Here is a 15,818-nt window from a genome sequence, read left to right as displayed (position 1 = left end):
ACAGGTGGCCAGTTCTTACATATTGCATCTAAACTACAGAACAGTAGCCCATTCTAAGTAGGCTAGTTAAATTTAGAACACCCTTGACTAGCTGCAACTGCAAAATGCTGACTACACACTCCTGATAATACACTCACAGGGGCCATCTCTGAGTAGCCTTCTTATATTTGCCAGTTTGACACTAAAAAGTACATTTTGGGAATGGGGCACTTTCAGTGCTAGACTTTAACCCACATTAGAGTATTCTAGCTTTTACTAATTTTAATTAAAAGGACCTGGCCACTCCCTTCATAACATAATGAATGAACAAACACTGCACACCTTGAAAATATTAGATCGACAGATTTGGCAGAGGTTGGTCCTGCTCTTTTGGCCCCTCATCTGTTAGACCTAACATCAATCCTGGGGGTCAGTAACTTTGGTTAGATGTCAATTTTATGTAATTAAACATCACTTTTATTACAGGCCCTACTTGTAATCCATTTTGATTTTCCTAGGAAATAATTCCCATAACCACCCACCCCTTGCTTTGAAAAAATACGGCAGCGAGGAACTAAGTTATATTTAAAAATACAAGAAAAGACTGAGTCAAAAATATAGCAAAGTCTTATGATTATGTAACACTGATACATACAGTACATATCTGTATATGGCATATGGATTGGGCAGTTATGTAAAAACTGCAATAGCACTACGTTGTACCTTTCAACACTGGATTAAAAATTGAAAATACCAAATTGAGACAAGATGTGGGAGATACATGTATAGCCTGCTAAAGTATTATTTTACCATGATGAATTGGTAATACATATCTGTCTCCTTTTATAAGTCAATTCAGTGGCAGAAGATGTGAATACTCTTCACCCCCATGTCTGTTTGCACCGGCCATGACTGGTGGAAGATGGCGGATCTAATTTTAACTGCGTTTAACACTTTGGGATGACTCAATCTATAAAAATGCTTCATATTTTATTGACTGATACTGTAGCTGTGGTGTGGCAAAAAGTACAATAGTTCCCTCTAAAATTGAATGGCACAGAAGTGTAAGGTGTAAAGAGGGAATGCACAGGTAAATTGTAAGTACTTTAAGTGGGTATTTTTGGTCTACATAATATCAGATTGACCTTAAAAAACCAAACATGAGCACTGAAGACCTCAGTTGCAGGCTGGACAGGAGTCAGGGGTATTAATTACCCCATGTCTGTTCACACTTTTCACAGAAGCCTCTCTATGAATCATGAAGTGTTTTCTATCTTTGGTTTCACCACATCAGTCCCAAGTAATAAGAGATCTTTTTACATCACTGACACCTTGTTGAATGATAAACCAGGTCCATTTTAAAAATACTGAGGTCATACAGTCCATCCAAATTCAGTGATGGCTAAAGCCCTGATTGCATCGCTCCTTTGCAAATATGATCAATTCGGAGCCATCGTGAAGTCCTTGGGCAAAAATGAGCTGTTGGCGCCCTTTTAACCTACCATTCCTTCACATGCAATGTGTACCTTCTTAGATTTACTCAGTGGTGGCGCGCAGGTGATCGAGTGGTTAGAGTGCATGCCATAAACGCAGCCGACCCCGGTTCAATTCCGTCCGGAGGTCCTTTTCTGCATGTCACATCCCCCTCTCTCTACCATGTTTTCTATCTGTCTACTGCTTAATAAAGGTGTCTGTGCCAAAAAAAAAAAAATCTAAAAAAAGATTTACTCAGTGGTGCCTTGATTGAACACATTGATTTAGTCATATAGATCATATAAACTGAAAAAAATGACTGAAATGGATAGTTCTAAAAATTTGATTTTGACACAGGGACCCTCTTCAATACAAAAATAAAGAGGGACCTACCATTATGACCTTATTATGCAAGTAGACACGGTGTTTTTCATATTCTCACTGAACTCAAAGTGGATACAGAAAAGTTTTCAAATTCCAAGCAATTCCCTGTTGTATTACACTTGGCGCGTTAGCAACATGACCACCACTAACAGCCTGGCTACTGTCCAAAGCAAAAAACAACAGTAAGCATCCCAGTTTAACCAAAAAAAACCCTGATATCAGAGCTATGAAAAGTCAGAGTAAAACACCAGGTTGGATCAATAAGTAGTCCGGATTTGTTACTGATCTAGCTGAATGAACATTTTGAACCACCTCAAGTCCCACGGGTAAGAGGAAACACATATCAGCAAGGACAGTTTTGACACAACACCACATTCTGCACTGAGTGAAGGCCCGTCTGTTCACTCTTGTTTTACCTCAGTTTCCATCACTCTCCCTCATCACCTCCTTTGCCTCCTATTCCAGCGTGATTCTTTTCTTTTAAAGTTACTCTAGTTGTTCCGTCATTAACTGGGGATATGGCACAGTAGCTTTATGCTGTAATTTGTCCTCCATTTTTGCAGGAAAAATCGAACAGCACTGTAAAAGCGAGGTTTATAGGGAACCAATTTGTATGTGGATGGGGTCATCTTTCTAGAGCCACTACTTGTGCAATCAGTATTTACATCAGAATTGTCAGTTTAATTGGGACAAACCAGCTGATACACAATAAGCTTGGAGATTTCTGGGATGTTGTTGTTATGCCTGTTTGGTATTCCAGCCTTGATTTGGGGTCTTTTACGGTTTCAGGATTGGCAGCTTGTTTTGGTCTGTACTACTCGTGCTACAACTAATATGAAAACTGTTTCACGGCAGTTAAACAACTCATACTGTTGCAGTAAGAGCAGTTGAGCTCCAACATTGTACATCATTATAAGAATACATGCTTTTAGCTAAGAAATGAGGCTTTGTTCCGGGCGGCTAATGTGTATGGTAATTACTCCACTAAGTGGAAGTCTGTCATTTCCATCATCTTGTTTAACGAGTACTCGCAGTTGAAAGACAGTGATATGTCAATATCAGTAATCTTTATTTGCATGAAACCAGCTTCTTTTGCTTAGTCAGAAATATGGACTTCCTACGAATACAACTTAAGGTTACAGCAAATTTGAAACTTACATGCACACCCACACAGTGTTCTGTTTCTGACACGTCTTGCGCTATAAACAGGTCCTTTCAGCCGCGCCTAGTTTCTACGTTTTCTACGTTTCAAGTGCAAAATGAATGAACAGCAAACACAGATCCTGGGAGAAGATGGGAGTATGAAGTCTCGAGCCGAGCAGGTTCATTCTTATTCCATTAATTCTAGTCTCATTCAGTTCAAAGTCATTCACAGAACCCATTATTCAAAGACAAAATTACACAGATATAACCCGAGATCTCCGATATGTGATAAATGTAGCCTGGGGGAGGCAAACCTACTTCACAGCCTCACCCTTTGTCCCAAGATAGAAAATTACTGGTCTGAACTTCTTTAAAACACTCTCTGAAGTAGTTAATATCTATATTGAACCAGACCCTGTTTTAATAGTTTTGGGATTCTCAGAATTGATTTCGCCACTGAAGAGAAGACTACAACAAATTCTCTCTCAATGCTTAATCAGTACTAAGAGTATTCCTCTCTTGTACTGTACAAAAAAAGGAAGTAACCATGATCAAATTATGTCTTAATGAATTAAAGAATACTGTACTGCTTGAGAGCATGCATTTCTTGTTAAAGGACCGCCATTTACAGGTTGATAAGATTTGGCAGCCTTTCATCCGTCAACACCCAGCATTAATCCTGGACATCAAGAATTCTGTTTAATCCGGTGTTCTTAATGAGAAATCTGTCATTCTCAGTTCTTGTGCTACTTCATTACAAAAGTGAGCATAAAGTAATGTGATATTTAACTTGGATTCTTTTGTGTGGCTATTGAGATGATGCTGCATGTACTGTATGTAAAACAGGCAACATATTGTACATACACATATGACCTTCAAGGGCAACAAACGCCAAAGAGTCTCAACGCTACAACCACAAACTACAGAGATGACTGAGCACAGGCTTCAGGATGTGCGTCATGCAAGAGCCAGCAGACATTGCTGTGTGTGTGCATCACTGCTCGCTCTCTCCCCACACATTCACATTCACACTGGCTTATCATGTTTTAATGACACTTCATTGACTTACAAGGAACAATTTTACACTGTGCTCAACACAAATGGAGTGAAATCAAATTGGGGGATTTTTTTTTTAGCCCTTTAAACAAGTCATCCACAGACAACTGGTGTGCACATAATCTCAGATTTGTCCTGTAAAGTGGCCAAAGACAGAAACACACACACACCTGCTGTCTGGCGGTTCTGGCAGTATGGTCGGCATGTGTGCACACAGGACAGAGACTCAGTGGCGCTCGTTTCCCGTCGCGCGTGCACGGAAATACCACCACGTTTGTGGCTTGTTATATAAACACACCTCATTAGAAAGTGCACAGCTGACTCCATGTGTGTGTGTGTGTGTGTGTGTGTGTGTGTGTGTGCCTGTGTGTATCTGTGTTATACTGTTACATCAGTTCCAGATCCTCAGAGCTGAGGTATATGGATGTCTGTCTAAAGACCTTACTGGAACTGGGATTGGAATGGCCCTCCTTCTCAGGAAGGGTAAACTCATGATCACCTCTGGTAGACACAGGAAGTAATGTCATAGAATTATAAATCAAATAAACATTAAATATTTATCTACAGACACATCACCATTTGTGTTGTGTTGCTGTATGAACTTTGAGTCTGTGTGTGTGTGTGTGTGTGTGTGTGTTAATCAGTTTTGAGTTCATAATCAACTGAAAAAACACTTTTTAGTATATTATCTAAGCAAATATTTTGACATTTTGAAAATATGCTCATTCGCTGTCTTGCCATGATTAGATGAGGAGATTGATACCAATCCCATATTTGTATGTTAAAGGGTAACGCAACCAACTGGACTCATTTAAGTGTGTTTACAGAACTTGAGGAGTACTACTTCATATATGAAAAAAGCAATATAAAGCTTTTGTGGCTCCAGAGTAAGCTATGTGTAATCTGATGATTGCCTCCAGTGAGGTCACTCAGTGGTGAACATGCATCGCAGGGAAATGTAGGCACCATGTTTAAAAAATAACACTGTTGGACTCATGGGCAGTGTAAAAAATGAATTAAAAAATTATCAAAATCAATACAGCAGAACAAGAGATATCACCTTTTTATTTCACTATTCTTCTACTTTCAAAATACGATGGCTACATTACCCACAATGCAACTTAGCCACAGAGTGACATCACTGTGGGCATTAATCAAATTTCATGCAGCCTCCTCTGTAGCCACCAAAGGCTTTATATTACTCTTCTCACAAGACCTGTAAACACAGATTAATGTGTAAAATTGGTGGAGTTGCCCTTTAAATATGAGTTTGAATCAGCAGTTGGTTAGCTTAGCATGGAGACTAAAAACACTGCAGGGGAAAACAGCTACCCTGATTCTGTCAAAAAAGAACACACCAGCACCTCTAACACTAATTAACACAATCCGTAAATAAAGTGTAAAAACAACAATCTGTAAATTTGTTATGTGTTTGATTTCTTCTTAGCTGGGAGCGGTAACTTTCTTGAATCTTCACTCACTGTCTGGCACATAATTGGTGTAAAACAGTGAATATTTGCTTTTACACTTTTTTTTGTACTGATTAAAGAATATATATATATAACGTGTTTAATTAGTGAGATTTAGAGGTGCTTCCAGGTGGATCTTTGGAGACAGGATAGCAGTTTCCAACAGTTTCCAGTCTCTGCTAAGCTAACATCCACAGCAAGAAAGAAAAATATTTCCCAACATGTCAAACTACTCCTTTACTACTTAGCTACTCAATAATTATAGATGTTGTTTGATAACCAACAGATGGCCACAGTTTTTTATTTACCATGACATCACAGCTCCAGCAACTTACACCAGTGCTTGTGAATGTGCCCGTGTAGACATGGCTATCCCCTTTGATCATCAGTGTGTGTAAATGTCGGTGTGTGCATGTGCGTACAAGAGATCGAGTGACACCTCAACAAGTGAAGCTCATAAATATTAATGTCGGGGCCTCGTGAATATTCAGCGGGCAGGCTATGAATATTTAAACTATGATGGAGCATGTGGCTGGGTGACTAGACAGCCACAGACAAGAAACAGACAAATAGACCTCCTCCTTTGCTTCTTAACCTCAGCAAGACGCAGCAGCGCAGCCGCTCTTTTAGGCTTCATTAATTCTAATTAAGAATACATAATTTTTATGATTTTGTTTTTCATGTGAACTATGGCTCAGGCTGAGAATAATAGTCTTTGTGATGTTGTGCAACAGAACTCCAGCTTCTCTATTCAAATGAGGTAAACCTGCTGAGTGGGGGGGGGGGGGGGGGGTTCCTGATTCAAATGCTGCACACTGTTCAACTTATTAACATTATATAGGTATACAGATAGAAACCGTAGTCCTAATTAAGAAGCTGTACATTTCAACAAACATTTGAACATGATCATTGTATTTGTATTTAATTCTTTTGAATACATTTACTATTTTCAACTGTACTTATCATCTTTTTTCACATTGTACATGTGAACACCTGCTTGTTGTTTGTATTTCGTACAACACAACAAGACTCATTCTGCTGTACACTATTAATGGTTTCCCTCCATATTATTGTCACATTACTGACATATCATAGCTGCATGCATTTGTATTGAACATTTTGTATATTGTTTTTTAATCTTAATCACAGCTACTTCACTACCTTTCAGTACAAATGTAATAAATGTACATATATTTAAATCCCATACATGAAGCCTGTTATTATATTATAAACATATTGACAGGTACATACAAACATGGATGTTTATGTCTCTATATCTCTATCTCTATCTATGTCTCTATATATCCAACGTATGCAAGCAATAGTCAGATTTTTTGCCAGGTAACATTAATGGCAACATCACTCTTGATATGGAGCTATATGTGTCATATTTTACACATCTGCTTATATCACAACCCCATATGTTTAGTGTTCACATTGGACATTTCTTGATCGCTATACGCATACAGCTCATATGCAGATATACTATGCACATATATGTGAAAAATGAATTGTATCTATTATCTTAACATATGTACATATACAAATTTCACTATGGTTATTTTATACATGTAATAAACCTATATCTGTACATATTTAATGTGATGTATGGTAACATTAGGGCAAGTTCACTCTCGAAATGGGTTCAAGTATGTCATATATGACATTTATGTATGGGTTATATCACATTCCAACTGTTTTGTGTTCATTTTGTACTCTTCTTTATCCTTATATATATTTGATATGCCCGCTGAATACTGTTTGCGCTCTGCTTCGATGCTGAACAGCTTTGTCTTTGCACTGGTACTGCACTGACTATAGGTTGATTCTATTTTTATCAAATTCTTTTGACATCAAGTATCTTGTGTTATATATTATGTATGAAAGAACATTTTAACCCCTATGATAAAGCATTCTGCTCATCTCAGAAAATGTAATACTCTAAAAGGCTTCAAGTAGTGCAAATTATTTCACATTTAATGGATTTTAAAATGCAATCACTATAAAATCTTACTATAATGGTTACCGTGAAAATGTTTGAGTAGTTACTTAGTCCCCATACAGGAATTAACTGAAACCTTTAAACAGATCGTCTGAAAAGGTTACATCTTAAAATAGTGTACAATCTACCCAGAGTCACAATTCTGCATCACAACAGGGTTTACATTAGTAACACAGACATCACAGTTCTCATTGGTAGGATGCAAGCAGATGTCACAGCTGTTTTGCATCATAAACAAGTATTTTTGCAAATGTATCTTCAAATTGTTCATGAAACCAGCGCAGGGAGAAGAGAGGGAGTAAAATACAGGGTAATGTAGTGTACAGGATATAGGAGGGACGCCTTGAGAGGGTTTTATTGGTACAGTTAAAGGCTTTGATGAGGATTGACTATACTAAATAGAGGTTTCACTTGCTGCTTCATTTCCCACTCACGTTGCAAAAAAAGAAAATTAACCTCATTTGACGGGGCTCCTGTGAAAATGTCCTGAGGACTAAACTGTATCTATATCTGGGGGGTACCTGACGTAAAAAAAAAAACAAACAAACACAAAAAACAAAAGCCCTGATGTAACCCCCGAGGGAGAGTGGATGATGAATTTAGATGCAGTGCGTCAGCAGTCAGAATTACAAAACTATGAGCACGCAGTGAGGAATAATAAGGGTTCAAACGTGGGAAGGGCTGAGAGTGCGCAACTTGGATTGTGCCAGCGCCGAGCTAAAACAGTTGGGAGCCCGGGAGTGGGGTGAAGGAACCATCAGTATGAAGACCGGTTTTATTTTCTGATCAATGAGAGTGACTCACTGTGGATCACCCTGCACTGCATGGAAATCATCCAAGACTTGCTTGTGCTTTGTGGACACTGCTCAAGTCGATGTGCGTAAATGTGACCACCTACACACACGCACACACGTATATACTGCATCAGAGTGTATAAGGAAATGTGTATGAAGGTACAGGAGGTGCACCTGTTAAGTGATAGGCCTCAGCAGTGCGATGGCTGTGTGGGTTTTTGGTCTATAACGGATGTTTGACAAGCTGATGAGCTCTGGCACTCTCACACACTGCTTCCTCCACACATTCTCCCCTCCTCTGCCTGTCTTCTCATCTCTTTAGGCGGTGGGCGTAAACTCCCTCCTTTTCTTCCTAAACGCGTCTTTCCATCTCCACTCTTCTTCCCTCCTGCTCCTCCAATCCTTCTATGCTGTGTTGTTTTGCGCTGATTGCGACTTTGACAGGTCTTCAGAGAGGGAAACGCAGAGGGAGAGGAATCAAACAATCTCCTCAATTAGACAGCCCACACAAACGTGCGTCTGAACTCTATACCATCTTCATCAGTTGTCGCGGTTTTCATCTTTCAGTCGCAGACACCTTTGTTCCCGAGTTGAAAACACACTGTTCACAACAAAGGCAGAGAAAATCATTTAGCTTTGAAGAACGGAAAGGCGCGACAAGCTTTTAAGGTTTATTTGCATCGAGAGGAGGGAGTCTCTCTGCTTCCTCTCCTTTAATTGACCCACCGGTTTGCCTGAAATTTGTGAAGGCTGCATAGCAGCCACTGATGTGAGGGCATTCACAATGCAAATGGATTTCTTACTGATTTTGTTATAAGATTTAATATAGTCTCCCATTTTAAAGGGCAACATTTCATCAGTTGAAATGCAATTACGGAGGGTACGGGGGGATGAGGAAGTTGCTGTTACGTTCCAGTGCCATGCAATAATTACGCCTACTAACTGTAAATGAAAAGATTTCTGATGTAAGGGGTAATACGATTGCACGCAACCAGGACCCACATCCTTTTTGGTCTCATGTCACCAACCAGACTTTTCAGCTGTCTGCAAGAGTTGATGACTAAATGTCAAAGTAAGTGCTGCACACAGACACACACACACACACACACACACACGAGCAGGCTGCAAGGGAAGAGAAAGAGAAAGTAAAACAGAGGAAGCAAAGAGGCAACGAGAAGAAGAAGAATGCAAAGTCCATACAGGACCTCCGGACGGTCAACAATGGGATGAGTCAATACTGTAGTAATACTGTGGTGCACTGCAGCATACCTGGAGGGGCTCAGACCTGTTGATGCAATCAGCGGTGGATGTCTCGAGTTTTCTCTTTGCGCCCATCTGTCTCCTCTCCACTTGGCTGTCAACCTCTCTCGCAGCCCCCCTCTCTCCAATCTTTCCTCCCACAACTCCAGCCTCTCCTCCCCTCTCCTCTCCTCTCCTCTCCCTGCTCATTATGTACATCGCTGGGAAAAAGAAAACGCCGGTTCTGCAAAAGGCAGTTCTTGGAGATGGAGCCTGATTTGAAGTCATTCACACCATCTTATTGCGCCGCTTTAGTCACGCTCTCTTTTGCACTTCTGTGTTGTGATCTGACCTTTTCTTTTCTCGGATGTTGCCTGATTCTGTCTCGTTTGTGTTTCATTGATTTATTGAATGGATTCTTGCTCTCTGGGGTCATGAAGCTCCTGTGCACAATTTTAGTCCAAGTATGAAAACAAACACGTTGACATTTGAGAGATTCTCGTCAGTCAGCAGTGATAAACTTTGTGTCTGGCTCCATTTTTCTCTCATCTATCTTCCTCTCCCTTTCTTTCCCACACACACATCCTCCTCCTCCTCCTCCTCCTCCTCCCTTGTTTCTCCCATCTTCAGGAACTCAATCCTTTCCCTCCCTCCTTTCCAAACCCCTTCCCTCCTTCTAATTCTCTTAATCATTTCCTCCATTTATCACTCCCTCTTTCGCCGCATCCTGACTCTCATCCTGTATCACTGACCTGGGAGCCTCTGAGCCTGTTCTCCCAGCCATGGGCATCATGACCATAAGCTGAGTCGCAAGGCTATTTATATTTGTTCCTAATGAGGTGAGATTTCTCTCCGCCATAGCAACGGTCTCTATGGATACCCTGCACTTGGATACCAGATCCCATCCTGTTTTAAATCTCTTATTATGGGCTGCGCATTTCCCCCGTGTATCGTAGCCTAATTAATTCTGAATTATCGCCCGTCGTTTGTGTGAACGGTGCAGAAAACGCCCTCAAATTGCCACCGAGATGACGGCATCAGCACAAGTTTAGATCAGAAAAGCCACAGATTACTGTCGTGCGACCGGTCAATATGCAGCGTCAAGTAGATCAATGTTAGAGCACTGAGGCGCGCAACCTGATGCACGGCTCAGTTTTTTAACTTCGGGAGTACTACAGGTGCTCTTATTATTAGATGTGAAGTGCACACACACACACACACACACACACACACAGACAGGAGTATCTGTCTTAGCTGCTGTGGAGACTCTGATGGGTGTGCTATTGATCAGGTCTGAGCCGAGTTGGAGGAGCCACTTGCGGCACAAGACCCAGGCAGCCGAGCTCAGATCATTAGAGGCGCTCTCTGCGGCTCAGGGTCACACAGGTGTTGAGGCCCGCCATCTCATTTCCTGCCACAAAGCGAGACAACCAATCAATAAAGAAAAAGCGGTAGAGCAGCTTCTGTAGAAAAGCCACAGTGGTGAGAGCACGCATGTACTCACACACACACACACACACACACACACCCACACACACACACACACACACACACACACACACGTATTTGGATGGTCTGTGTGTCTCTGTATTAACAGTAAGGCTTGGAGATGTTCCCCTCCTGCCTCCCAATGACAGACGCTCCGAGACAGCTGCATGCACATGTACTCACGCAGGTACACATACACACACACACACACACACACACACACACACACACGCACTCTGACAGGTGCTGCATTGTTATGGCATGTCCAACTCTGGCAGCTTGTTTTCCTCAGACCTCTCACCCTGTGTGATGACTCAGAGACGGGGAGATGAAAGGAGAGGCAGGGACAGGGGTGGTGGAGGGTGGAGGAGTGGAGTGGAGTGGTGGACCCTGACAGGAGGGGACGGAGGGGCCTGAGATAGCTCTGAGCGTAAGGAAGGTTAAGTAAATCATATCATTAATGCTATGTTAAGATATTGCTTTGACCTCTCGCTTGGCTGTCTGCATATTGCGAGCGCGCGTGTATGTGTATGGCCTTTGTCCCACTACAGCAGGTGGCAGCAATGACGTCCGTCTTCTTCCCGCCAGAGCGCGCACACACAAGCACAAACACAAACACACACACACACACACACACACACACCACACTTTCCCAACGCCGCTGTGTGCTCTCCAGTGTCAGTCCCACTAGATGCTATCGTGCTTGAAATTCACCCATCATATCGGGTGGCCTCACGCATGCAAAGACACCCGCGCGCGCAGGCACGCACGTACGTAAGTATGTAAGCGGGAACACAGCGCGGCGGACTGACTTGATTACACAAGCGGAGAGGCTCAACCCGACAGAGGAACGAGCACCCAAAAAGGAAACACGAAAAGAATATAAAAGGCTTATTTGCCCGTGTTGTATAAGCGTGTTTCATCTTCCCACTCTCGCCTACCCTCACCCACACAGGTTAGATCCAATAGCTAGCGCCAGGGCCTCTCTCTCTCTCTCTCTCTCTCTCCATCTCGCAACACAAACATCTACCGTGTGAAGGAATATTGCAGTCGAGTTTTTTTTTCCCTCTTTCTTTTTTATTTATTTATTTATTTTTTTCATAATCTCTTCCCTCTACACCCGCACACATGCACCACATAGTGAGGGGGTGAGAGGGAGACGGGGGTAAAAAAGGAGAGCTGGTAAAAGAAAAGAGGAGAGGAGAGGAGAGGAGAGGTGAGGGGTGGCGGAGAGAAAGAGAGAGAGAAGTGCTTATGAGAGCCAGGAGGTAGTTGTTATAGTAACTGAGTCTCTATACCTGTCAATCAGAGCTATTTCAGGCATCTCGCTTCTATGGGAGAAAAAGAAGCATAAAACGTACATTCAAGGGCCAGAGAGCTGTTCCGCTGAGGCAAAAAATTATCAGCCAACGCACACGCACCGATAATGGCAGCTGGTAAAGCTGCTGGACTGATCGAATTAACACCATAAATTAAGATTTTTTCATCACGATGTCATTCTTTTTTTTTTTTTGTAAAGATTCTCACATTTTCTTCTTCGCTCTCACTTTATGAAAGGGAGGCGAAAAAAGCAGGATGACAGCCAGCGCGTCTGCACACTTGGCTGCACCGAAGGATTATCGCAGTCTCTCTTTTTTTTCGCTCTCCTTCTTTTCTTTCAATTACACCACAATAAAATCACTTCACACAGGTACATCTGAGAAGCGCTTTATTTTGACTGAAGTAACTTGATCGGCTTTGTCTGATAAAGTCAAGTACCCTCTCACAGACACCACCTACATGCTTCCAATTTGCTCATTTCGGTTGATTTTCAACCGCATGACTGCCTATTTAACAGTGTCAGTTAATAAAAATTCATACAGTTTCCTACGTTCTTTCATACAAATGAAATGCCAATGATGTTTTATCTTTTATTTTTTAAGTTTGACTGTATTCATCATCACAGCTTCCACACTTGGGGAGGCCAAATCTGACTGTTTCAACCATTGATCCATTACCTTTAGCCAACTATTCCAACTGTTTATCCATAACCTTAAGCTATCTCAACCTTTTGTCCACTACTATAAGCTATGTCAACTATTTATCCATTACCTTTAGCTTACTATTATAGCCACATTATTTACTTTCTTTCCAACAGCAACTGAGGTTGGGTAATGTCACAACATTTATCACTTATTACTTATCTTACCTTTCATCCATTACCTTTTGCCAACTATTCCAACTGTTTATCCATAACCTAAAGCTATCTCAACCTTTTGTCCACTACTATTTATCAATTACTGTATTTCAATCTTTCATCCATTACTTTAACCTGACTATTCTGACTGTATATCAATTACTTTTAAGCCAATTATGTCAACCATGTTTTCATTACTTGTAGCAAACTGTTTCAACCATTTATCCAATAGGCTACTTTTTAGTATTGTATCCATTAGTTTTAGTTAAAGGTGTCAAATGCAAAGAATTCTAATTTAAAACATGCAAAAATGAACTAAATGTATTAACAGAATGTGCAATAACAGTTGTGACATTATGTCAAAGGTGTCTGTGTCTTAATTTATTTAAGTTAACATGCTACTGGGCTAGCCCCGGGCCTGAAGCCTCTATCTCCCAGCCGTCCAATGCTCCTGTGTAAGCAGTGAAATGGCTTTAATCCCCTGGAAGCCTGGCTAGCTGCACGGCTAAATTTGCTAACAGAAGCTAAATTCATGGATGTATAAACTTAACACTGTTAGCAACGGTTTGCAGTTACCCTTGTGATATGCTGCCGCTATTTGTAAAGCATATGAATTCAAGGTGACCAAATCTTGAGCCTTTAACGATTTTAACCTTTTGTCCAATTCCAATAATAATACATTAGCCTACATTTAGCATACCATTTCAACTACTTATCTATTTCTTTTGAATAAATATTGAACAGATCAGTAGCTGGCTATTTCAATCATACTTTAAGCAATCTATTCCTCTTAGCTAAGATAACTATTTCAACTATGTATCCATTACTTTTAGGGAACATTATCTATTTCAACAATTATTTACTACTTTTAGACTATTTTGTATATTTAAGTTGTTTTTAGCTAGCAATTCGAACCATTTAAGCATTAGTTTGACATATTTTTAGTTTTTCTGTTTAACTTATGTTTGCTTAAGCTTACTTGTTGGATAGTTGTCATGCACACTCAATCCCAACACCTTGTGTTCAGATAGCAACCGCTGACTCAATACGTGGCTGTACGAAAGTTTAAATCGTAATGTCTATTCTGAAATGTGTTGATCTACAGATCTTTGCTTGTCGCCCTTGGCAAATGCATAAGTATCTCTTGGGGGTACAAGCAAGTAACCCTGGCTGGGAATCATTGTATGAGAGAATATGTTTCCTTAATCAAGTATTTCTGTGTAATTATCAACATCATAGCCAAAGAAAACACTCGATTCAGCCCTATTGCGGTGAAACACATGGTGAGGAGGAGAGAAAAGCGGCGAGAGGAAAGAGTGGGGGAGTAAGAATAGTGTGAGCACCAATATGGCTGAGTGCTGAGTTTGGGAGCCATTAGGCAGAAGGTAATTAATACCTGTCACCGCAGTGCTCTGTTCGCTGCCTTTATTCTGTTTCAGACCAATTAAAATATGACACTCCTCCGGTGGAGAACGTCTTGTTAAAATTAAACGCCTGAGACGCACAGACACCTTTGATAAACACATCCAGAGCTACAATTGGCTTTGGCAGCAACGGCATGCTGTATAGATAGATAGAGAGGGGGGGTGAGAGAAACATGGCTGTGTGTATGTGTTGTGTCAGTTCCAGTAAGAGATGTGAGCTGTTTGATCTGATTAAAAGTGTGTATCCTTCCTCGTGTGTTTCACTCCCCAACACACAGATACACACTCGAGACTGACGTGATGTTATGAGACGTTTATGAGCCAAGAGATACTGACCAGTGAAGACAACTCACTGCCAACGATTTGCGGCTTGGACAGCAAGGACAGACGAATGGTAAGCAAAAACAGACGAGCCAGGGGAGAGGGAAAAAAAAAAAACGGAGGGGAGAGCAGCTGAGGATACAAAAAGACAGGTGGTAATCCAAAAAAAAAAAGCTTAGGAGCAAAGGAAAATATGATGAAGGGAGTCTGATAGGAAGGAAAACAAAGGATAGGAGAGCGCTCGGGGAAAGTGAAGTGAAATATGGGGAGGATTTATTTATTTTTTTTTTAAAGAGTTGAGCTGAGAGGAACTCGAGAAGACAGATTAGACAGAGAGAAGAGAGGGGAAAATGGAGAGAGGTGGAGTGATGGATGCAGGCAGGGGACCAGCAGCTCTCTGCCAACATCTCCATGCATCCTTCCAGACATCACACTGCGCTGCCATCTGCCTCCCTGCCACACACACACACACACACACACACACACACACAGAGAGAGAGGGAGGAGATATGTGAAATCATTAGCGTCTCCTGACACTGAATAAATATCTGGGGATGAAATCTGTCTGTGGAGAAATCACCTGCGGGGAAATATGATTGGATGAGATCACGACCTCGCTGGAACGTAATTTGCATGTCATCTAAATGGGCTCTGCCCCCAATGCTCAGAAGGTCAAAAGGCGTCCGATTAGTCGGATGGCACAACTCACTCCCTGATTGGCTGAAACGAGCAACAATGCAAATGAACTCCTGCTCAGCGGCTGCTTACTCTGTGAGCTACAGGACTGCCCTCTTCTGGCTGCTTTACAAATCTCCACAGTTTGATTAATAAAAAACATAAAAAAACAAAAAAACAAGACACAATCAACAC

This window comes from Sparus aurata, chromosome 3 (assembly GCF_900880675.1).
Source record: "Sparus aurata chromosome 3, fSpaAur1.1, whole genome shotgun sequence".
NCBI lineage: Eukaryota > Metazoa > Chordata > Actinopteri > Spariformes > Sparidae > Sparus > Sparus aurata.
This window is presented reverse-complemented; position numbering follows the sequence as displayed.